The sequence below is a fragment of the Schistocerca cancellata genome, chromosome 9 (genome assembly GCF_023864275.1).
Source record: "Schistocerca cancellata isolate TAMUIC-IGC-003103 chromosome 9, iqSchCanc2.1, whole genome shotgun sequence".
Taxonomy (NCBI): domain Eukaryota; kingdom Metazoa; phylum Arthropoda; class Insecta; order Orthoptera; family Acrididae; genus Schistocerca; species Schistocerca cancellata.
Genome location: NC_064634.1, coordinates 157,610,011 through 157,635,954, shown reverse-complemented (window position 1 = coordinate 157,635,954; position 25,944 = coordinate 157,610,011). Strand labels below are relative to the sequence as shown.

Sequence of the window (25,944 nt, the reverse complement as noted above, 5' to 3'; positions counted from 1 at the left end):
TTTCAAGTAATGGTCACCAACAAATTCGACACAAGCGTTACTTTACGACAAATTCTAACAATACATACTCCTGTCAAAAGAAAAAACTAATGTGACATGATACGTTAATTAATTACAGCAACTGTAAATAACAAACGCGGATTTACTATGAAATTGGTTACCCACAAGACTCGTAACGGACGAAAATTCTCGTAAACATTTGTTTGCAAGCGTCCCAAAATTTCTGAAAATCTATCTCTTTTCTCGTAAATATATGAGATAATGAAAAGATTGGTTTCGAACGACAATACTACGACCAGAAGCTTCTATAAGGCACAAATTAAGTTTAAAATTGATGAAATAGTTTGAGTTCGCGGCTGTCCCAAATGTTCGAAAATACACATCACGATAACAAACGAGAATTAACACAGTCAGAGAAAGATTATCTGGAAACTACACGGACAGTAGAATGTTAAAATCTAGACATTCGAATTATCCTACAGCTTGTGCGTGAGCAGGAGTACGATGCAATTTCCACATAAATGGATTTGAAAATCGATGTTGAAACTTGTAGTGGTTCAAAAGCACAAGTAGGAATGTTACCCATACGAAATTTAACGGCAGGAAAACAATTAACTGAGAGAAGAGTGTGTACGAAAGTACCAACAGGAAAAACTTAAATCGCTAGAAACGTAAAATCTGAGAATGTTAAAACAGATTTTACTACAATTATACTGTTAGTTTGTTTACAACAGTCGCCAGATGCTAAAAGTGCCATGTAGAAATTAATAGGAGAAAATTATTAGTACATGACAATGCTCTGAAAATTTATAAATCACTTGTATGGTAAAAATCCCCCCATGAGCCAAGGACCTTGCCATTCGTGGGGAGGCATGCGTGCCTCAGCGATACAGATAGCCGTACCGTAGGTGCAACCACAATGGAGGGGTATCTGTTGAGAGGCCAGACAAACCTGTGGTTCCTGAAGAGGGGCAGCAGCCTTTTCAGTAGTTGCAGGGGCAACGGTCTGGATGATTGACTGATCTGGCCTTGTAACAATAACCAAAACGGCCTTGCTGTGCTGGTACTGCGAACGGCTGAAAGCAAGGGGAAACTACAGCCGTAATTTTTCCCGAGGGCATGCAGCTTTACTGTATGGTTCAATGATGATGGCGTCCTCTTGGGTAAAATATTCCGGAGGTAAAATAGTCCCCCATTCGGATCTCCGGGCGGGGTCTACTCAGGAGGACGTCGTTATCAGGAGAAAGAAAACTGGCGTTCTACGGATCGGAGCGTGGAATGTCAGATCACTTAATCGGGCAGGTAGGTTAGAAAATTTAAAAAGGGAAATGGATAGGTTAAAGTTAGATATAGTGGGAATTAGTGAAGTTCGGTGGCAGGAGGAACAAGACTTCTGGTCAGGCGAATACAGGGTTATAAATACAAAGTCAAATAGGGTAATGTAGGAGTAGGTTTAATAATGAATAGGAAAATAGGAATGCGGGTAAGCTACTACAAACAGCATAGTGAACGCATTATTGTGGCCAAGATAGATACGAAGCCCACACCTACTACAGTAGTACAAGTTTATATGCCAACTAGCTCTGCAGATGACGAAGAAATTGAAGAAATGTATGATGAAATAAAAGAAATTATTCAGATAGTGAAGGGAGACGAAAATTTAATAGTCATGGGTGACTGGAATTCGAGTGTAGGAAAAGGGAGAGAAGGAAACGTAGTAGGTGAATATGGATTGGGGCTAAGAAATGAAAGAGGAAGCCGCAGGTAGAATTTTGCACAGAGCACAACTTAATCATAGCTAACACTTGGTTTAAGAATCACGATAGAAGGTTGTATACATGGAAGAACCCTGGAGATACTAAAAGGTATCAGATAGATTATATAATGGTAAGACAGAGATTTAGGAACCAGCTTTTAAATTGTAAGACATTTCCAGGGGCAGATGTGGACTCTGACCACAACCTATTGGTTATGAACTGTAGATTAAAACTGAAGAAATTGCGAAGAGCTGGGAATTTAAGGAGATGGGACCTGGATAAACTGAAAGAACCAGAGGTTGTACAGAGTTTCAGGGAGAGCATAAGGGAACAATTGACAGGAATCGGGGAAAGAAATACAGTGGAAGACGAATGGGTAGCTCTGAGGGATGAAGTAGTGGAGGCAGCAGAGGATCAAGTAGGTAAAAAGACGAGGGATAGTAGAAATCCTTGGGTAACAGAAGAAATATTGAATTTAATTGATGAAAGGAGAAAATATAAGAATGCAGTAAATGAAGCAGGTAAAACGGAATACAAACGTCTCAAAAATGAGATCGCCAGGAAGTGCAAAATGGCTAAGTAGGGATGGCTAGAGGACAAACGTAAGGATGTAGAGGCTTAGCTCACTAGGGGTAAGATAGATACTGCCTACAGGAAAGTTAGAGAGACCTTTGGAGAAAAGAGGGCCACTTGTATGAATATCAAGAGCTCAGATGGAAACCCAGTTCTAAGCAAAGAGGGGAAAGCAGAAAGGTGGAAGGAGTATATAGAGGCCTATACAAGGGCGATGTACTTGAGGACAATATTATGGGAATGGAAGAGGATGTAGATGAAGATGAAATGGGAGATACGAAACTGCGTGAAGAGTTTGACAGAGTACTGAAAGACCTGAGTCGAAACATGGCCCCGGGAGTAGACAACATTCCATTAGAACTACTGACGGCCTTGGGAGAGCCAGTCCTGACAAAACTCTACCATCTGGTGAGCAAGATGTACGAGACAGGCGAAATACCCTCAGACTTCAAGAAGAATATAATAATTCCAATCCCAAAGAAAGCAGGTGTTGACAGATGTGAAACTTGCCGAACTACCAGTTTAATAAGTCACAGCTGCAAAATACTAACACGAATTCTTTACAGACGAATGTAAAAACTGGTAGAAGCCGACCTCGGGGAAGACCAGTTTGGATTCCGTAGAAATGTTGGAACACGTGAGGCAATACTGACCTTACGACTTATCTTAGAAGAAAGATTAAGGAAAGGCAAACCTACGTTTCTAGCATTTGTAGACTTAGAGAAAGCTTTTGACAATGTTGACTGGAATACTCTCTTTCAAATTCTAAAGATGGCAGGGGTAGAATACAGAGAGCGAAAGGCTATTTACAATTTTTACGGAAACCAGATGGCAGTTATAAGAGTCGAGGGACATGAAAGGGAAGCAGTGGTTGGGAAGGGAGTGAGACAGGGTTGTAGCCTATCCCCGATGTTATTCAATCTGTATATTGAGCAAGCAGTAAAGGAAACAAAAGAAAAATTCGGAGTAGGTATTAAAATCCAGGGAGAAGAAATAAAAACAATGAGGTTTGCTGGTGACATTGTAATTCTGTCAGAGACAGCAAAGGACTTGGAAGAGCAGTTGAACGGAATGAACAGTGTCTTGTGAGGAGGCTATAAGATGAACATCAGCAAAAGCAAAACGAGGATAATGGAATGTAGTCGAATTAAGTCGGGTGATGCTGAGGGAATTAGATTAAGAAATGAGACACCTAAAGTAGTAAAGGAGTTTTGCTATTTGGGGAGCAAAATAACTGATGATGGTCGAAGTAGAGAAGCATTTCTGAAGATTTAAATGTCAGGAAGTCGTTTCTGAAAGTATTTGTATGGAGTGTAGCCATGTATGGAAGTGAAACATGGACAATAAATAGTTTGGACAGGAAGAGAATAGAAGCTTTCGAAATGTGGTGCTACAGAAGAATGTTGAAGATTAGGTGGGTAGATCACGTAACTAATGAGGAAGTATTGAATAGGATTGGAGAGAAGTTTGTGACACAACTTGACTAGAAGAAGGGATCGGTTGGTAGGACATGTCCTGAGGCATCAAGGGATCACAAATTTAGCATTGGAGGGCAGCGTGGAGAGTAAAAATCGTAGAGGGAGACCAAGAGATGAATACACTAAGCAGATTCAGAAGGATGTAGGTTGCAGTAGGTACTGGGAGATGAAGGAGCTTGCACAGGGTAGATTAGCATGGAGAGCTGCATCAAACCAGTCTCAGGACTGAAGACCACAACAACAACAACAACACATGGTAAAAATGTTTTGCCGCTACTGAGACAAAAAACCTGCTGGCGCCCCTCAATGAATTTTCTCTTTTTGAGAATGTGACAGTTCCCTTGTCTGACTAATTCCACGGACGAGTACACAATACATCCCTAGCGTACAGCGGTCTAATTTACTTATCCGCAATAATAAACAACAGTCGCAACACGCGGACGATGTGAGTTATTACTTCGTGTGTTTTGATTTGAATGCCGTGCAGGTGACGACATTATCAGAAAATACGCAGTCGCAGAACTTCCTGTATACAATCCAATGTGGAGCCCTGATATGACACGGGCGTCAGTCTGCACGTGCCCCAAATGAAACGTTTGACAGCTCATTGGTCATCCCCAGGTGATATCTCCAGCACCGGCAGTTGAGTAGCTGACGACAGCCGCGCCTCCAGTTGCCAAACATGACACACCCCCACAGCACTGAGATTATTCAACATAAAGGTTACGCCAGTTGCATCATACGGCATACAACGAATATGGAAACACCTCATATACTCAAATCTCGAGCGGATGGAAGGGGTCAAATCAGCATACCTGCGTCTCAACATACAGGCAAAAAAGAATAACCTACGTCTTAGCAGATACTACCTTCTTAATTGAAGACCTGGTGGCATCTCATAGCCTGGTATCAACCTTATACAGCACCGGACTCCTCCAAGACACGCACCAAAAAGCAAGAGACACAGATCATGAACTCCCCAGCAACACAGCAAAGATGATTAACGAACAGAAGAAGGCCAGCTTCCGGTTGCGTCACCTTTACACGAAGGTGGCAGTCCATGGACTGTATAACAAAGTATGTTCAACTAATGATATCACAACTCCACCGACAGATGTCAGTGCACCATATGCGAGGGACCTTGTACTAAATATCAAATCACTGAGAGTAAAGAAAAAAAAAAACATTGTCACTATGCGAATGATGATAACTTTAACTATTTAATGTGCGGCACATATCGTGTTTAATGAAACCTTAATAATAAAATGAAACTCATATACGTTCTCTACCTTGATATATGAGGCATGTCGGGAACAAGCACCGTATTGTAAAAAACTCATAAAACGTTTTTCCAAACCAAAATTTACTTTTACAAGGAAGAGCACTTCTTAATCCGTTTCTCTACATAGTTGCCACCATTGTTCATACGTTTTTCATAGCGGGAAAGCAGTTTCTATGCCATCGGTGAAGACAGCCACTGCATAATTGCGTTTCTTGTGCCGTCACCGCTGTCAAAGGGCATTCCATCAAAATCTCGCTTCAGGTTGAAGAACAAGTGCTAGTCAGAAGTTGCGAGATCGGGACTGTACGGCGGATGATCGAGATGCTCCCAACACAACTCTTTTCTTCAGAATGGGGACGTGGGTTGCCATGAAGCAACACAACGCCGTGACTGAGCATTCCAAGCCTTTTGTTTTGAACTGCACGCCAAAGTTTTCTCAGTGTTTCGCAGTATCGTACCGCATTGATGGTTTCACGTCTGGGAAGGAATTCAACAAGCAGAATGCCCATTCTGTCCCAGAACACAGTGCACATGATATTTTGGGCTGACAAAGTTGTCTTGAATTTACGTTTTTGGGGGATTCGTGAGTGCCTCCACTCCATCGACTGTTGTTTTGAGTCTGAAGTGACATGGCAAACCTAAGTTCCGTCAGTCGTCACAGTTCTATTTGAGATTTCATCTCTCGCACCACTGTATCGGGGAACAAATGTCAAAGAACTGCCAAGTCGCTTCATTTTGTAGATATCCGTAAGTATTTTCGGAACGTAACAGGAATAAAGTTCACCAAAATTTGACCGATTTGTGACAATATCATGGAAAACAGTTTTCGAAATTTATCCAAACTCATCACAAAGCATTCTTGTTGTGAACCATCTGTTTTTAGAAATGTCTCATTCAATTTCTCAACCAGACCATTATTGACTACAGAAGGCCACCCACTCCGTGCTTCGTCATGAACAGTGGTTCGTCCATCTTTGAATTGTCACGTCCACTTTCTCACCATACCACCAGTCACTACATTTTCACCATAAATCTCCACAAGTTGACGATGAATTGCAGCTAGCTAAAGATTCTTTGCGTTCAAAACTATATTACAGAATGCACTTCACAGTCAGCGAGCTCAGAGATTGTCTTAACCATTTTGATTGATTACTAACAGATACTGTGTGTAACATGCAGTGTCTTTTAGTTACATATTATTCATATGTACACTCAATTCTTAGCTATGGCATTCTTTTTTGGGGAACAAATGCACAAAATATGAACACAATTTTCAAGCTCCAGAAAAGAGCCGTAAGAATAATAACAAAAATACTAGTCAAGCTCGTTGTAAAGTACTGTTCAGAACACTGGGACATAAACTGCTCCATGTGAATACATTTACCAGTCAGTTGTACACATCAAAAATAACATTGGTAATTACTGGTTGGTTGGTTGGTTTGGGGAAGGAGACCAGACAGCGTGGTCATCGGTCTCATCGGATTAGGGAAGGATGGGGAAGGAAGTCGGCCGTGCCCTTTTAGAGGAACCATCCCGGCATTTGCCTGGAGTGATTTAGGGAAATCACGGAAAACCTAAATCAGGATGGCCGGACGCGGGATTGAACCGTCGTCCTTCCGAATGCGAGTCCAGTGTCTAACCACTGCGCCACCTCGCTCGGTGGTAATTACTGCACAAAAAGCTCTGTCCATGGCCATGCAACAAGAGATAGACTCAGCGAACATTTACCAAGAAAAAATAAACTTAAAACTCAAAACAGCATTTTCTACCAAGCAGTAAAACTGTACAATAAATTGCCAAAAGAGATTAAAGAAAATGCAAAAATATGCTTATTTAAAAAGGCAGCTAAAAAGTACCTGTTATGCAATACATTTTATGCATTGAAGGATTACTTAACTAAAACAGATTAGGGGTTTGATAAAAATGTTATACAAATAAATAATAATAATAATGATTATAAAATATCCAACATTCCACATAACACCTTCACTTTATGTTTTTTTCCTTCTTTTTTTAGCTTTCTAGAAATACTTACCCCCAAGCTATGCAAGGTACAATACTAACACCTCTTCCTCTTTCTGAGTTCAACATTTCACTCATTATGTAGGGATGGTGACTCAGTTTTCAGGATAGCAAATGGGAAGTTGCGGTACAGAAAATGGCCCGGAGATCACCTGTGTGTGTGTGAGTGTGTAGTGAGTGAAGTGTTGTGAAACAATGTGTGTATAGTGTGTGCAGTGACTGATAGTGAGATATGAGTGAACAATGTGACATTACATTATTTAATAAGTTATTTGTAAAAAAAGTACTGTATACCAGGAGTAAATCTAATGATTGCCTCTAACTAGAAGTCTGTAAATATATGTGTATACGAATTAGCTTATTTTAAATTGATGTAAGTTTGTAAATACTTTGACATGTCCTATAGCATTGTAAAAAGAGATCTACAGATGAATAAAGCTACTACTACTACTACTACTTCTACTACTACTACTACTACTACTACTAAAAATGTAAACACAACACAATCAAGCTCTACTGGTGTCAGTGGATAGACGATGAACCAGTTAGACGTGTGCGGATAATGTGCGAACTGCGACACTTGTGCTGCGATAGTGATAGAAAGAAATGGTACTTACTTTCCGGACACGTCTCGTGCCTGGATGTGCTGGCCAGGGCAAAAATCGAACATCGTTTGTATCAAATCATGACAGCATAAAGAACATGTGGTCTTGCATTATCTTGTAGAAACATGGAAAGATATTTTAGGTAGCGCACAGCCACTGGCCTTACGACGTTAGAAATTTAACGTTTACTTTACCAATTACCGAGCATGCGAATCAGAGGTGATTGCATTGTGTACACAATGACACACCATACCATCACGCCAATAACTGGATCTGTATGACAATGACGAATGCAATCTGGCAATGTTTATTCTTCGCAGAGCGTCGACGTATTGGTATGTAAATGGTAGTAGGAAGCGGAACTCGTTTGAAGAGATCACGTGTCTAGTGTTGTCATTGGGCGCGTCATTGTCGGTGCGTTTCTCCTTGCTGCAACAATACTCGTTGTACTGACAGTCTGCGATGCTCCACGAGCAGTCGCGATGTCCGTAAAGATACTTGTTTTAAAATGTTCATTTGATACCATAAACGGTCATCAAGCCACAGCCACTAAAAACAAAAAAAATTTTGAAGGTTACGTTACTAGTTTCGGCGCGCTGAATAGTCATTTTCAAATGTCATAACAAACCTGGAAAACTGCATTAATAATTGCAACCACACTTCTTTCAGATATTACGAAAAATACACTAAAACCAGTAAACTGAAGCAAAGACAGCAGAAATGAGTCACAAAATGTAATGACAATTTTTGGTTGACCAGTCATTTCACATCTTAATGCAGTGTAGATGAAAAGTGCATCGGGATGAAAGATATTATACACTCTCGCTTTACATCCTGCAGCGATGCAACGATCATTTTGCAAACAAAGACCTTCGACCATAAATACTAGTAGACTGGCCTTGCTGTGCAGAAGCTATGGGGCTAGTGTGGCTCCAAGATAAACCACGTGACTGTTGGCAAAACGTGGCGGGATTTCAAATCAGCGGTCTGCCATCCTATGTTTGTATCGGATTTTACCCACATTTCTCAATTGACTGCCAAACGCTTCCAATCAAAACTACTTTTTTATTTGTGAAAAATTATGCCAGAACTACATTTGACCTGGATTTGTTCAAAGTACCATTTATAAAATCTAACAAATACATCGAACGCCACTCTGGTGGGCAGCGGGACGAAATTGCTATAAACGTCGTTAAAATTCTTTTAAACAATAAGAGTGGGCTTGTGTCAAAACTTTAAACATTGTATTCGCCACGTTTCGAGCTCTAGTCACTTATAAAAGAAATTGGCTATGGGAATTATGTCAACTATAGGTGTCAAAATTGTTTACTTTAGGAGCAGGTCCATTTTAGAGTATCAATTTTAGGTGCACTTCAAAGGTTCAGTTCCCACTATTTTTACAAAAGTTTAACCTATCAGTTTAAAAAAAATGTTATTTTAGATGAAAGATGAGACTTTGCAGTTTCAGAAAATAATTTTGGAGCCTAGGTTTAAAAATGGCAGACACTGTAAATACAAATTATAGATATACACTGTAAATAATAACTAACCTATCAAAACACTTCTCCGCGAAGTGCTTCGAGCAAAGGCGCGTATGTGCAGATGGCTTAAAGTTTTTCCGTTTCAGGGCCTGTATCCAAAGCTGCCTTTGGTTTTCATCCTTAGTGAACCTATGAGTAGGAACGAGAAACGATTATACTTACTTCTGCAACCGAATTATCACAGATACTTTCCAAAATGTAATATGAGTCTGACTTTAATTTTCGTGATACTCTATTTCAAGTGTAAAAAACATATAAAAGTCACTTCAGCAGATTTCAATAAACGCATCTGCACTATCATAGAAACACTTACACGTGAAATGTAATGCCATTTCCCCGACAAAACGCTGAGTACAGCCATAAGCGCAACACGAAACAACCATGTTATGCCAACATTCACGTGACTTCAGCCCAGAGATGTTGGAGCCACGAAAATGACGTCAGGGCCAGTCTATTATATTTATGGTCGAAGACAAAGACTCACACGTCGTAATCTCATAAAGTGCAGTAAGCCCAAAACTAGAACACAGCACGCAGTCGTACTGTGTCCCGCTAACGAAGTCTTACAAAGATACTTGTTTTGTTGGGAATAATCCCGTTTAGTGATCCAAGGTAAGTGGCGTGGCTGTACGATCCTGCACTGGCAAGCAAATAATACTCTATACCTGTCCTCTTCGGGGCTAGTCTCATGCAGCCTGAATGGCAAGGCCTCAGACAAGGCCAGTCGATTCAACTCATATTTGGCAGGTCGCTTGTGTACAAACTAAAAAGAAAAACTCAAAGATATTTTGGCTCAACATCCCTCCTTTTTATAGAAAACCACCCCTAAATTTCATGACCCGCAGTTGACTCAAAATTGACGAGATTGACAGGTAACTGAAAACTGAGCATTTTCTTTCATCATATACAGGGTCGGTGTAAACATGTTTTCCTAGACATCGAGGAAATAAACTGTTACAATCGTCCCACGGTACAAGCACGCGAAGGAAAGCGCCGCTGACATAGTGATCATAGCATTTTATCGAGATGCGGAGAACGTATTCTGCAGGCTTTTTTAATTTGGAGCTTTTTTTGCATATCGAGATTCGTAGGAACAGAACGTTTAATAAGGTAAATAAATCAATAAAAAATAATAACAAGGTAGGCAAATAAGTTTCTCAAACGACTCTGATTAGTAGAAAATAAAAATTTTAAGCCTCGTCTTATAAACACAATTCTCAGTGAAGACTGATGCAGATTTGCCGCAGGGACCTCGGACAGCTAACAGCGCGATGCTTGTTTACAGTCAGGCGCGGGACAGAATTTTATTTTGAGGTTTCAAACTGGCAAATTCGTAGCGTAATTCATGATCGGCTGTCAGCATCGATTTTTCAGGCGATATTATTGCATGTCTGGTACGCATCAAAATTAATTCCCGAAAAACAAATATTTCAAATGTAAGACAAGTCTCTTCAGAAAGAACACTGTAGTTGCGCGAAGATTGTATTCATAAGATGTTTAGAGTGTTTATATGCCCTTTAGTTTTTCGGAGGAAAGTGAGAACACTACACTGTGAGTGAAAGAGTCATTGTAAGGCGACCAGTATTAAAATTTTAATTATTTAGTAGTCAAAGTCGTTTGGAAATTTCTTTGCCTACCTTGTTATTATTGGTTATTGTTTTGCTTACGTCATTCACCCCCCCCCCTCCCCCAATTATCCCTGCCAAATTCGTTGCGAAAAATAATTCAAATGGAAAAAAAAAAAAATTTTGTTGGGCAATCGAACACGGGTTCTCCTCTCCCATGTAAAATGCCTTGGTCTCTATGCCCGCATCGCTTTCATTCACCAGCGTGTACTTTACGGTTCCGTAAGCAGCAGTCATAACACTTTCTTCCCTCGATTTCTAAGGAAATGTGGGTTTGCAGACCCCTTGTATGATGACAAACTATGTTTTGTTTTCAATTATCTATTTATCCCGTCAATTTTGAGTTGTACACAAGCAAATTGCCAAATATGAACCGAATCTGTTGGCCATATCTTCCCCTTGTGAGCATGATCTTCCTGAAGCCGTTGAGTCCACATTTGCAAAAAGTGAGGGATCCCAGTCAACGCGAACAGCAATATCGTGCAAGGATAAACCACAGTCCCTACAGACCAAAATCCAGTGATCGTCGAATTCCGGAACATACTAGTAGACGTTCCTCTTCCTTACACAAACGATAACACAATCTTCTCGCAGACAGCGTACACACATGGGTTCTGAATGGGAAACCTGTTGCGTACTCTTTCCTTATATACAGAAAGTAGATGGCCTTATTACGAGGGCTATTAGGAAAGTAATGTCCGATCGCGCGCGAAATGGAAACCACAGCGAAAATCTGATGACGCTTTGCACAGTTGTATTGGACATTGTCTCTAATACGACCATCGATCGCGTCACGTCGCTCTTTTCCTTCTTGAGCGTACAGTGAGCACGTAAAGATGCCGCGTCTGCCGCCAAATACACTCCTGGAAATTGAAATAAGAACACCGTGAATTCATTGTCCCAGGAAGGGGAAACTTTATTGACACATTCCTGGGGTCAGATACATCACATGATCACACTGACAGAACCATAGGCACATAGACACAGGCAACAGAGCATGCACAATATCGGCACTAGTACAGTGTATATCCACCTTTCGCAGCAATGCAGGCTGCTATTCTCCCATGGAGACGATCGTAGAGATGCTGGATGCAGTCCTCTGGAACGGCTTGCCATGCCATTTCCACCTGGCGCCTCAGTTGGACCAGCGTTCGTGCTGGACGTGCAGACCGCGTGAGACGACGCTTCATCCAGTCCCAAACATGCTCAATGGGGGACAGATCCGGAGATCTTGCTGGCCAGGGTAGTTGACTTACACCTTCTAGAGCACGTTGGGTGGCACGGGATACATGCGGACGTGCATTGTCCTGTTGGAACAGCAAGTTCCCTTGCCGGTCTAGGAATGGTAGAACGACGGGTTCGATGACGGTTTGGATGTACCGTGCACTATTCAGTGTCCCCTCGACGATCACCAGTGGTGTACGGCCAGTGTAGGAGATCGCTCCCCACACCATGATGCCGGGTATTGGCCCTGTGTGCCTCGGTCGTATGCAGTCCTGATTGTGGCGCTCACCTGCACGGCGCCAAACACGCATACGACCATCATTGGCACCAAGGCAGAAGCGACTCTCATCGCTGAAGACGACACGTCTCCATTCGTCCCTCCATTCACGCCTGTCGCGACACCACTCTGCACGATGTTGGGGCGTGAGCGGAAGACGGCCTAACGATGTGCGGGACTGTAGCCCAGCTTCATGGAGACGGTTGCGAATGGTCCTTGCCGATACCCCAGGAGCAACAGTGTCCCTAATTTGCTGGGAAGTGACGGTGCGGTCCCCTACGGCACTGCGTAGGATCCTACGGTCTTGGCGTGCATCCGTGCGTCGCTGCGGTCCGGTCCCAGGTCGACGGGCACGTGCACCTTCCCCCGACCACTGGCGACAACATCGATGTACTGTGGAGACCTCACGCCCCACGTGTTGAGCAATTCGGCGGTACGTCCACCCGGCCTCCCGCATGCCCACTATACGCCCTCGCTCAAAGTCCGTCAACTGCACATACGGTTCACGTCCACGCTGTCGCGGCATGCTACCAGTGTTAAAGACTGCGATGGAGCTCCGTATGCCACGGCAAACTGGCTGACACTGACGGCGGCGGTGCACAAATGCTGCGCAGCTATCGCCATTCGACGGCCAACACCTCGGTTCCTGGTGTGTCCGCTGTGCCGTGCGTGTGATCATTGCTTGTACATCCCTCTCGCAGTGTCCGGAGCAAGTATGGTGGGTCTGACACACCGGTGTCAATGTGTTCTTTTTTCCATTTCCAGGAGTGTATGAGGGCCTGGTGAGAGATTTCGCCTCATGTCATGCAGTCCACGTAACATAACTGTCACGCGTCTCCTTCTTCACGACAATACTCGGCCGCGTTTTGCAGGGGCAAATGAAGATGCTCCTGCAGCGTTTCCGATGGGAAATGTTTCATCAGTCACATTACAGCCTGTAACTGACACCCTTCAAGCTTCATTTCTGCTCACATGAACCGCTGGCCATGAAGACTACATTTTGGCATAGGCCATAAGCAGTCGACCAGCGTAGAGAATTGGCGGAAAGAACAGGCAGCTATCTTCTATGACGAGGGTATTGTAAAGTTGTTACAAGACTATGACAAATATCTAGTTGTAAGTTGGAGTGACGACTACGTAGAACAGTACCAGTAGCTCGAAGGAGTAGTTAACTGTTTCAGATAAAACATTTTTTATTTTCACAATGATTTCCACTTCGCAACCAATCAGCCCTTACTTTCTGAATAGCCCTCGTACAACGTATATTGTGCAGCAGCACTAAAATGGTAGTCATTTACATAGCCTAGCATTTGCACTTCACGCAAATTTGACTTTTGTGGCATGGTGTGTAAATTTATTGGCAAACAGTATATATGGTCCTGCAAGAGAAGACTAATTCTGGAATCCATATGGTTGTCATTAGAAACAGTTGTAGCTCTCTATGTCAATGTATTTAAAATGGCTCTCTTCTGGACTAAATGGTGGATACTGTGCATCGACTTGCCATATGCTGAGCTGCCTATCTGACTTTGTTGCATCAATACATCTCAAAATGGCAACTTTCCTTTTTTCTCTGTCTCAGTGGTGAACTGGATGACTGCGTGCATGATGTTCATACGTTGAAGGAAGTGCTCAAATGCTTCGACACTATGTGGCCAGACTGTAAGCATGTGAACATAGTGATAAAATGAAGGTGAGTGAAATGGAACACGTTTTCAAAATGTTCCATAAAGAAGTTAACCACTGCTGGAGGTGGGTGAGAACCCATAGCCATTCTGTCAGTCAAATATTTTCGGCTATACAAGAAGTAGGTGGTCCTCATAGCATGATCAACTATATAGTCTATAAGAGGGAAAGTGCTTCTCCAACAGTTTCAGTGTATCTTCCTTAGGATCTTTTCCAAATACAGAAACCACATCCAAGCTATTTAAAGTATTATGTGGATCAACCCTTATTTTATTTGATCAACTCAACAAATATCTGAGAGTTTTTATGGTGATGTTAATGTCAGAGTCATTAACATGGTTACATGCACTGACAGGAAAAAATCACAACACTAAAAAATAATTAATGTAAAGTAATGAAATTCTGGGAATACATCTAAGTAAAATATTTAAGTGACGTCAACGGGTTAACGTAAGCACGAAATAAGCCATTGCAAATATGAAATGCTGCTGCATTATCAACCAGTGTAACCACCAGAACATTGAATGCAAGCATGCAAAGGTGCATGAATTGTGTTGCATAGGTGCCAGATGTCAGTTTGTGGGATGGAGTTCTATGCCTGTTGCACTTTGTTGGTCAATACAGGGACAATTAATGCTGGTGTGGATGACACTGGAGTTGTTGACTAATGATGTCCCACATTTACTCGATTGGGACAGATCTGGTGATCAAGCAGGCCAAGGCAACATGTCGACAAACAGTAGAGCATGTTGGGTTGCAACAGTGTTATGTGGGTGAATGTTATCCTGTTGTAACATGCCCCCTGGAATACTGTTCATGAATAGAAGCACAACAGGTTAAATCACCAGGTTGATGTACAAATTTGCAGTGAGGGTGCATGGGATAACCACAAGTGGGATCCTCCTGTCATACAATATCATACCTCAGACTGTAATTCCATGTGTAGGTCCAGTGTGTTTAGCACACAGACAGGTTGGTTGTAGGCTCTCAGCTGCATATTTAAAGCAAATCTGATTTTCATACTCATAGTGACACAACTAGTGCCACTCTTATGCGACTGGTGCAAAATTTGAATGGACATCATCTTTCAGATGTAGAAATTAGCCTAAACTTTCATTTATGTCACATAATATCTTCTTCTTGTTGCAATTTTTCTTTCCACCAGTGTATTTGGTTAGCTTGTAGTGGGGAGAACTAGCAGCACTAATGATGGATCATAGCGGCATGCCTTCTTTGTGTATTTTTGGATAATCTGTACAGTGTGTGATGTCTAGGAGTTCGAGCTCCAAAATTTTTACATTGATAGACCAGAATTCTTCGGTAACACTGCCATGTTAATGCTGTATTACATAGTAGGGTTCTGTTACAGGCATTTGTAAGTATTATCCTCCAACAGTGATGACACTTTGGCATGACATTCAGTAGCATGAAGAACAACCATAGCATTTCCCTTGTCAGCTGGAAGCACAAATAGACTTTAATGTCCCTATAATGCATGAAGTCTCTCTTTCTCTCTCCCTCTCTTCTCTGCTGATGTTTGACTTAGTGGGTTTGGCTGTGGCTAAAATGCACCTGTGTAACTCTTACCTCATTAGTGGCAACCTGTGAGAGATGCTGAACTGCCTGTCCCACTCCACAAATAAAATTTACAATGAGTACAGAATGTGATGTAGGAGTGAAGTTCATCCTTTATTCAGGCCAAAAAACGTCCTTCATCCAGGAACTTGAGAAATCATCAGCCTCATAAATAAACACAAAATACTATGTGATAAAAAAGGGTGCCAGAGGTTGTAGAGGGTTTCAGGGAGAGCATTAGGGAACAATTGACAGGAATGGGGGAAAGAAATACAGTAGAAGAAGAATGGGTAGCTCTGAGGGATGAAGTGGTGAAGGCAGCAGACGATCAAGTAGGTAAAAAGACGCGGGCTAACAGAAATCCTTGGGTAACAGAAGAAATATTGAATTTAATTGATGAAAGGAGAAAATATAAAAATGCAGTAAATGAAGCAGGCAAAAAGGAATACAAACGTCTCAAAAATGAAATTGACAGGAAGTGCAAAATGGCTAAGCAGGGATGGCTAGAGGACAAATGTAAGGATGTAGAGGCTTGTCTCACTAGGGGTAAGATAGATACTGCCTACAGCAAAATTAAAGAGACCTTTGGAGAGAAGAGAACCACTTGTATGAATATCAAGAGCTCAGATGGCAACCCAGTTCTAAGCAAAGAAGGGAAAGCAGAAAGGTGGAAGGAGTATATAGAGGGCTTATACAAGGGCGAGGTACTTGAGGACAATATTATGGAAATGGAAGAGGATGTAGATGAAGATGAAATGGGAGATAAGATACTGCGTGAAGAGTTTGACAGAGCACTGAAAGACCTGAGTCAAAACAAGGCCCCGAGAGTAGACAACATTCCATTAGAACTACTGATGGCCTCAGGAGAGCCAGTCATGACAAAACTCTACCATCTGGTGAGCACAATGTATGAGACAGGCGAAATACCCTCAGACTTTAAGAAGAATATAATAATTCCAATCCCAAAGAAAGCAGGTGTTGACAGATGTGAAAGTTACCGAACTATCAGTTTAATAAGTCACAGCTGCAAAATACTAACGCGAATTCTTTACAGACGAATGGAAAAACTGGTAGAAGCCGACCTCGGGGAAGATCAGTTTGGATTCCGTAGAAATGTTGGAACACGTGAGGCAATACTGACCTTACGACTTATCTTGGAAGAAAGATTAAGAAAAGGCAAACCTATGTTTCTAGCATTTGTAGACTTAGAGAAAGCTTTTGACAATGTTGACTGGAATACTCTCTTTCAAATTCTGAAGGTGGCAGGGGTAAAATACAGGGAGCGAAAGGCTATTTACAGTTTGTACAGAAACCAGATGGCAGTTATAAGAGTCGAGGGGCATGAAAGGGAAGCAGTGGTTGGGAAGGGAGTGAGACAGGGTTGTAGCCTCTCCCCGATGTTATTCAATCTGTATATTGAGCAAGCAGTAAAGGAAACAAAAGAAAAATTCGGAGTAGGTATTAAAATTCATGGAGAAGAAGTAAAAACTTTGAGGTTCGCCGATGACATTGTAATTCTATCAGAGACAGCAAAGGACTTGGAAGAGCAGTTGAACGGAATGGACAGTGTCTTGAAAGGAGGATATAAGATGAACATCAACAAAAGCAAAACGAGGATAATGGAATGTAGTCAAATTAAGTCGGGTGATGCTGAGGGAATTAGATTAGGAAATGAGACACTTAAAGTAGTAATGGAGTTTTGCTATTTAGGGAGTAAAATAACCGATGATGGTCGAAGTAGAGAGGATATAAAATGTAGACTGGCAATGGCAAGGAAAGCGTTTCTCAAGAAGAGAAATTTGTTAACATCGAATATAGATTTAGGTGTCAGGAAGTCGTTTCTGAAAGTATTTGTATGGAGTGTAGCCATGTATGGAAGTGAGACATGGACGATAACTAGTTTGGACAAGAAGAGAATAGAAGCTTTCGAAATGTGGTGCTACAGAAGAATGCTGAAGATAAGGTGGGTAGATCACGTAACTAATGAGGAGGTATTGAATAGGATTGGGGAGAAGAGAAGTTTGTGGCACAACTTGACTAGAAGAAGGGATCGGTTGGTAGGACATGTTCTGAGGCATCGAGGGATCACAAATTTAGCATTGGAGGGCAGCGTGGAGGGTAAAAATCGTAGAGGGAGACCAAGAGATCAATACACTAAGCAGATTCAGAAGGATGTAGGTTGCAGTAGGTACTGGGAGATGAAGAAGCTTGCACAGGATAGAGTAGCATGGAGAGCTGCATCAAACCAGTCTCAGGACTGAAGACCACAACAACAACAAAAAAGGGTTGTCTGTGGCTTCTACAAAATGAGATTCCTTTATTAAAGGGGCTGTCTAAGTAACAATGTGTGAGAACAACTTTGACTGGTGGAACAGTGGTGCCACCAACACAGACATAAATACAATCTGTGGTAGAATGATGTAATGGTGCATGCTGTCCAATCAGAAGCTGTCCAAAGCCTACGTAAGGATACCACAGCAGCTGTCATGACAGGTCAGTTGCTTCTGACGAAGATGATGGTGGTAACTGTCGAAAGCTTGGTAACTGTTGAGAGCTTGGGGTTTTACCCACAATTGACATGGTGTTGCCATAAGAAACTCCATTCTCATACTACTGTGTGTTTGAAAATCATTCTTGAAAACTGTGAGACTGAGTACTTTTTACTATTCAACTACCACCAGACAAACCCAATTTGCTGCAGAATGAATAGAGGTCAGAGCCAGATGTAAATATGTGCAGAACTGTACCGCCTACCACTCTGTAACTATGTAAGAAGTGACATTGCCAACAGCTTTACTGAATCTTCTAAGTAATATACATTTTCATAAATTTATTAAAGAGCAAAACTAGCCATCATTCCATAGTCCCCATATCCGTGGTTAACTTCACAATTGCTTTGTATAGTCCATGCCAGAATAAGACTAACTGAAATACATCTTCATTTCACTCACTTCATACTTGCTGCTGACAAGTAGAAAGTCTGTACATCTTACTAATGTATTACAGAACATTAGCTAAAACTAGACGATGGTAGCACATGAAATTGGACATGACTTTTTCAAAGCAATCACTATCAGAACATTTTCGTTGATTAATTCAGGGAAATTTCCAGAACACTAGGTCCAGATCTGAACCACGCTTCTCCTAAATCAGAGCCCGATGCCTTAAGCACTGCACTATGCCACTCAGTACAGAGAGGTATAGGACAGTGACTAGCGGAGACTCAGGTCACAAGAGTTGCAAGACTGAAAGTTGTGTTGGAAAGACAGTTACCAGTCGTGCGGTTGGAAAAGCTGGTAACAGATGTGAGGGAAAAAGGACATCAGGATTTAAGGGAAAGCAGTCCTTAAAGTTGAAAATGTGCTCAGCAACATGTACAGCCACTGGGTTTTGAAGCTGCCCTTGGACACATTATTTGGCAACATCTCATCATACATTGGTTAGTCAATGGTTACCACATACTTACTCGAATCTAAGCCGCACTCGAATCTAAGCCACACCTGAAAAATGAGACTCGAAATCAAGGAAAAAAAAATTTCCCGAATCTAAGCCGCACCTGAAATTTGAGACTCGAAATTCAAGGGGAGAGAAAAGTTTTAGGCCACACCTCCAAATCGAAACAAAGTTGGTCCATTGTAATATGAGACACAATTTAGGTCGAATGAATGACAATACAGCTACAGTAGTTTGGTTCGAGTCGTAAGCTTAGCAGTTAAGCTTTACCACGTAGCCATTGCTATGCGTCAGGCGTTCCGTCCGTATTTATACGGGTACTCTTCCCTTTTCACGTGCTTCGTCTGGTTTGAATCGATTGCTTATTTTGCTTTGATCTGATAAGTGCCGTTTTCTTTGTTTGCGTCACTCTTAAGCTGAAAATGCATTACTGCACTGTGTCATGCATTGTTTGTCGCATTCTGATAGTGCGTGTTTACGGCCTGTCGCGACTCGCGGCATGGCTTGCTTTTGTGCGCGCTACCGCCGCGTACAATTAAAAAAAGAGAGGAATCGTCTCATTAGCGAAACAATGGCAAGAGACTGCTATTTGTTGTTACTTACACTGCTGCTTTCTTTGATAATGATCAACAAGAATCAAATAATAAGACTGCGTATGATAGAACATGTTCTGAACGAGAGTTAGGCGAAAATTTTTCTCCGTTTGAAAATCTTTGCGGCCGCTTCTTTAGTACATCAAATTCTGCACAGAAATTAGAGTCATCTTAGGTTTAAAAATCTAGTCACTTGCCGTGCTTCATTTCAGACTGTATCATTATTAGGCATAAGAATAATACGAATATAAACATGACACGATACGTATATTCTTCCGCGTTTGCTGTTGTCTCACTCTAGTTTCGTAGTTTATTAGGCAGACAGGATTTAAATGAGATAGCAGCAAACACAAAAGAATACATGGTAAAATGTTTATATTCGTATTATTCTTATGGTGAAGAGAATACTGTATGTGATTCAAATTTCATCAGGTTCCTATTAGCAACCATCTCTTCTCACAGATAGGAAAAAATTCAGAACGTAGAGTTGGCCATATTGACAAACATCCCAAACAGTCTTGCCCGTCAGATTTTCGTAGTACACTGAAATTGTGCTACATTCGAAGATGAACAATACGGAATTTGTATTTACTTCGTTGGATAATGAATGAAAATGCAGTGGTCGAAACTCGCGGCGGAGAAAAAAAGCTCGTCTTCCACTTTTTTTTTTTTAATTTATTTACTGACGCAGAGGTTTTGGCGCCAGTATTTATCTTTGTGCCTACAAAGCATGCCTGTGTCGCCCTACATATATTCGACAGCAGAAGTTAGTTGTGGCGGCACGTACCAACATAACTTCCGCTTGCTTTGCACTCGATTCTAAGCCGCAGGCAGTTTTTTGGATTACGAAAACCGGAAAAAAAGTGCGGCTTAGATTCGAGTAAATACAGTATGCATATGTAATAAGCTGTGCATTAGTTGCAACAGAGTTGGTACATGATGTGGCTGCTTTCATAGGTGGCTCTGCCCATATCTCTGATGCGACAGGATAAACTGAGTTTGAAATAGGATGTACTTAGTTGATACATGGTACAGGTTTTACATCTATGCCTTCCATACAAATGTGCCCCATGTGACAGGCACGTGGAGGAGTGGCATAAAGATGGCCCAGTATAATTTGTAGGCTGAGTAAGCAATCAAATACTACCTTGGGGAAGGTTGGAAGTAATTTGGGGTGAGAAAATTTCTCATTTCTTGGTATAATGAATCGTTGTTAAAGCCCTGAAATGCACCAAATGGTGTGATTTACATCTACACCCCCCCCCCTCTCCCTTCCCTGTTCATCTCGCAAATGGCGTATGGGAAAAATGGTTGTTGGTAAGCATCTGCATTAACTCCAATTTCTCAAATTTTCTCATTGTGGTCATCTCGTGAGACACAGGTGGGAGGAAGTAATACGTTGTCCAACTCTTCCCAGAAAGTGCTTGCTCGAAATTTAGATAGCAAACTTCTCCATGACACACAACACTTTTCTTGTAATATCAGCCACTTAAGTTCATTGAACAACCTCTGTAACACTCTTGCGCTGACTAAATGAACCTATGACAAAACATACCACTCTTCACTGGATCTTCTCTATTTCTTCTAACCATCCTGTCTGTTAAGTGCCCCAAATTGATGAACAATACTCTAAAATCGGTTGAACAAATGCCTTGTACGCCATTTCCTTTATGAAGGAGTTACATTTCCTTAAGATTATTCCTATGAATCAGCTCGGCATCTGCTTTTCCTACTATATGTTTTATGTGGCCATTCCACTTAAGGTCACTCTGGATAGTTGCTCCTACACATTTTATGGTAGATACTGGTTTCCAACAATATGTCATCAATAGTGCAGTTACACAGTAGCTGATTTCTTTTCCTATCTATGCACAATATGTTAAATTTGTTTATGTTCAAGGTCAACCTCCACAGCATGCCCCATACATCGATTCCAATAATTCTCTGCAGGTCATTCTGCAAATCTATACTGAGTTGAGCCACTGTTACTTTCTTATAGAAAACCACATCATCTGTAAACAGTCTTACAGAGTTTCCAACATTTTCTACTACTGTAAACAGTAATGGTCCTGCCACACTTCCTTGAGGTACTACATAAATTATCTTTACATCTATTGATTTTGCTCCATTATGAGCAAAATATTTAGTTCTATCTGCAAGGAAGTCTTGAATGCAGTTGCAAATCTGATTTGATACTCGGTAAGCTCATATTTTTTCGTCAAATAGCGGAATGAAGTCAAACATCTTTCTCAAGTCGAGAAATATGACATCTACCTACGTGCCGTTGGCTATAGCACTATGGATCTCATGGAAGAATAAAGTAAGTTTAGTTTCACATGATAATATTAAGTAGTAAAGTAGCTCTCCTTTAAGGCAGGTTTCACTGCCATATGACAATTACAGCCCACAATGGACTTCCGTGAGTAGCTGCACCTTAGTTATAACTGCCCAGTATTTGTGTAACACTTTTAAGGAAATCTGTAGTATACTGAATCAAATTAACTAAAATGTTTAGGTGAAACTATTAAAATTTTTTACTAGAAAGACTATATGAATATTGTTGATGTAATTTTGTATTCTAGTTTACTGTTTTCAGGTGTCTACAATTAACTGTGAAGTATGTGTACTGATTTCTCCAAATAATCTTGCATAAACATATGTTTTCATGTCTACAAGTTTAAGCCACTTGTAACCCTCAACATGTAAAACTATGGACACAAGGATTCAATATTGAAGAAGAGACAATCTTCTAAGAAAAACATATTTTAGCTCAAAATCATTTTTTTTCTCCAATGGTGGTAGTTCTCATCTCTTCTACAGTCTATGAGATTCTTCAGTCACACTTTTTACTTGTTTCATTAGATACACATACACATAACACAGTTATGAACCACATTATACAATGACACTTTTCAATATTCCAATGAATACAGAGTCCACACAACTACAACAGCACGACTCTTTTCGTATTTCCTTTGAGCACAGAGTTTGTAGCTTTCAATATCCTTAAATTTTACAACAAGGAAACCATTTCAACAGCCATTTCCTGTCTTACAAGTGACAGTGAATCGAATGCAATTTCTTCAATCTGATGTCTTCTCTGTTTGCCTGCAATCAAAACAAATGCTGTAAGTATTATACCGTATTATTAGGTTTGACATACAAAGTCTTTTTTACAATCACTGGGACAGAAATGCCATCCAAAGCAGAATTAGGAAAATGACTATCTATCACTCTATGAAAGAAGTCCACAAGTTTTCCTGTGAAGCTTCTTATTCGCATTTAAAGTTACTTAATTCACTATAAAAAACAATCATACATACGAAAACATTTTCAAAGTTCTTTTGTGACACTAAAAACTATTACTTTTTTCTTTTAAAAATGATGTTTAATAATCTAATGAAAATTATAAGAATATGAAGATACAGGGCATCCAGAAAAGGAGTCCCTGATTTCAAAATTAAACGCCTCAGAAGCTAAGATCAATAGATGAGTGCAACAAAAGTTATGTTTATTGTGAGAGCTGCAATAATTTTATACAGAAGTTATCTAGAAATTTCAAAATAATTTGAAAAAGCTGGTAACAGATGGCACTGTATGCTGTGCACATCACTGAGTATCAGTGTGCATAATTAAACACATTCTATGCAAGCAGTCTTTGCAATCACATCACACTCTTTTCACAATTTCCATCACTCGCAGTATGGAGGTGGAACATACAAACAATGAAATTTGCCATCACACCCTGAACTGTCTCAACAGAAATGGATTCAGATGCCAAACAGATCACTGATTCAAGTTCATCCAGCATGGTACGATGGTTCCAGTGTACAGTGGCTTTCAATGTTCCCCTCAGAAAGTACTCACAAGGAGTCAGACTGGCCAAATATGGAGGCCAATCCAACCTGCACCAGCAAATTTGCAATAATTCAATGCCATGACTCTATTCCAAAAGAAGTGCAATGTCGTCTGGTCTCATCTTACCTGAACCACTGCTAGTTCGGTCGATCCTCCAAGGCTAGCTGTCTGCCAACAAATTGTTTCAGAATTGCAAAGTAACATTCATTGGTGATCATTTTTCACACAAAAAAGGACCAATAATGCCTCTGCTGCATGCCACAGCACAAACAGTAACTTTGGGAGAATACTGTGGTTTCACTGCACATAAAAGGGGATGTTTGGAACCCCAAAAACACCAGTTTTGTTTATTCATGATTCCATTCAGATGGAAGTACGCTCCATCTGTGAAACACATGGAGGCAGCATCAAATACTCCATTATTAGTCACTGTGAGAATCTGGTTCGCAAAGTCAGTCCTCTGTTGCACAGTTTGTACAGGTATTGTGGCTTTGGATTTTGAATGGAGTCATGATTAGGGTCTGTCTCAGTATTTTCTGCATGCTACAATGCTTCAAACCAGTCTCTGCTGCAATTTTTCAGTTTGATTTCCTTGGATATTGCCAAATAGTTCCAGAAACTGTGATGACATTTTCAGGAGCAACTGCAATTTGCCTGGGGCCAACATTCCCCACTACATCATTGGCCATGCTGCCTGCCTGTTGGAATTTGGCAAAGTGCTTGTGAACGCTTTATACATCAGGTCTTTTTGGAACATTAAATCTTGTTTGAAAACTGTGCCTTGTTGCTGTAGGACTGTTTTCTAACCTGTGGTATTCGAATACCAAAAAAGCACATTCAATGGAAGACACAATGTCAACCTCTTCCTTCAGTATGATAACCTCCTTTCACATTTTAACAGTGGAATTGATTACTCTGAGCTGTGGTATACTATTTAGAAGCATTACATATTGCAATTACAGTACCTCTTAGAAACATTTCAAACTATTTCTAAACTTCTGTGTAAAATTCTTACCATTTTCAAAATAAACATGCAATTTGTTGCAGTCATCTACCAACCTCGGTTTTCAAGATATTTAATTTTGAAGTCAGGGACTCCTTTGCTGGACACCCTGTAGTAGACAGCAGTAGCAAAGAAAAGGCAGATGCACATAAACTGAGGTGGAAAAATAGAAAAGCAGAGAAGCAAGAAACTCATAAAAATTTAGACCAGACAGTTATATAGGATTTATATTAAGAACACGAAAAGAAGTTCTGAAGCTTGAAACACACTCACAATTGTTCACCTTTTGTGTGTGAAAGATAGATGTGCAGCTGTTTGGTGTCACTTCCAAGCCAAAACGGAAGTGTGTGTCAAGTTTAAATTTGCAAAGAACTGTCATTGTTTACAGAAATATCTTCCACAAATTACGAGCTTACCAAGTGGTGAGCCATTGGTATGACAAGCAGCCTATAAAATGACACTGGTTCCATCTAGAACATATTGTACTAATCATTCAACATTTTTAGCATCAGCCTTGACAGGCAGAGACAATGGTCATGTGTTTTTGAGTTGCGTTTGTGTGTGTGTGTGTGTGTGTGTGTGTGTGTGTGTGTTGTGATTTTTAGGATTTATAAATATCTACTGAGTAATTCTTTCCTCTGATTTACGTCTACATATAAGAAATTTGCAAGCCAGTGTATAGTGTGTATATTTGCAATTTTCAGTCATACTGCATTCTCATACAGAATGAGAGAGAAATGACTGTACACAACGTAATCTTTCTGTGGTGTCACCGCCAGACACCACACTTGCTAGGTGGTAGCCTTTAAATCGGCCGCGGTCCGGTAGTATACGTCGGACCCGCGTGTCGCCACTGTCAGTAATTGCAGACCGAGCGCCGCCACACGGCAGGTCTAGAGAGACGTCCTAGCACTCTCCCCAGTTGTACAGACGACTTGTTAGCGAAGCTACACTGACAAATACGCTCTCATTTGCCGAGATGATAGTTAGCATAGCCTTCACCTACGTCATTTGCTACGACCTCGCAAGGCGCCATTTATCCTTTGCTATGTATCTAATGAAGCATGAACCATCAGACCGATGTACTCCAATTGTGGATTAAAGTTAAGTATTCTACCAGTTACTCTTGGTTTGCTAGTCTTATTTCTCTGACCTGTTCCAGACCTCACACCAGCCTGCGTGAGATTAATCGCGTGCCTTTCAGCTTCCTCCAAACTCCGTGAATTGGCTCCTGCCAATACACAACACTTTCGTATCTACCAAGGCATAATCCCAATGCAAGGCATAATCCCAATGCAAGGCATGCATTGGTGAGAGCAGAATTTTTGCACAGGCATAATTAAATCCACCCAACAGGATTAAGCAAGAATAAAGTTATCTTTCTTACAAATG

At 41.0% G+C, this 25,944-nt stretch overlaps 1 protein-coding gene across 2 annotated transcripts in view; it reads right to left on the bottom strand.

Annotated features, from left to right (window-relative positions):
• Positions 1-22,078: 22,078 nt before the first annotated feature.
• LOC126100969 (elongator complex protein 4) overlaps positions 22,079-25,944 on the bottom strand; it is a 45,694-nt gene continuing 41,828 nt past the window's right edge. The window contains exon 8 of one of the 2 annotated variants that reach the window (XM_049911631.1): positions 22,079-22,799. The gene's annotated coding sequence lies outside the window, so the exon portion shown is untranslated. The remainder of the gene's footprint in view (positions 22,800-25,944) is intronic. The other variant, XR_007522238.1, reaches the window with a different exon arrangement.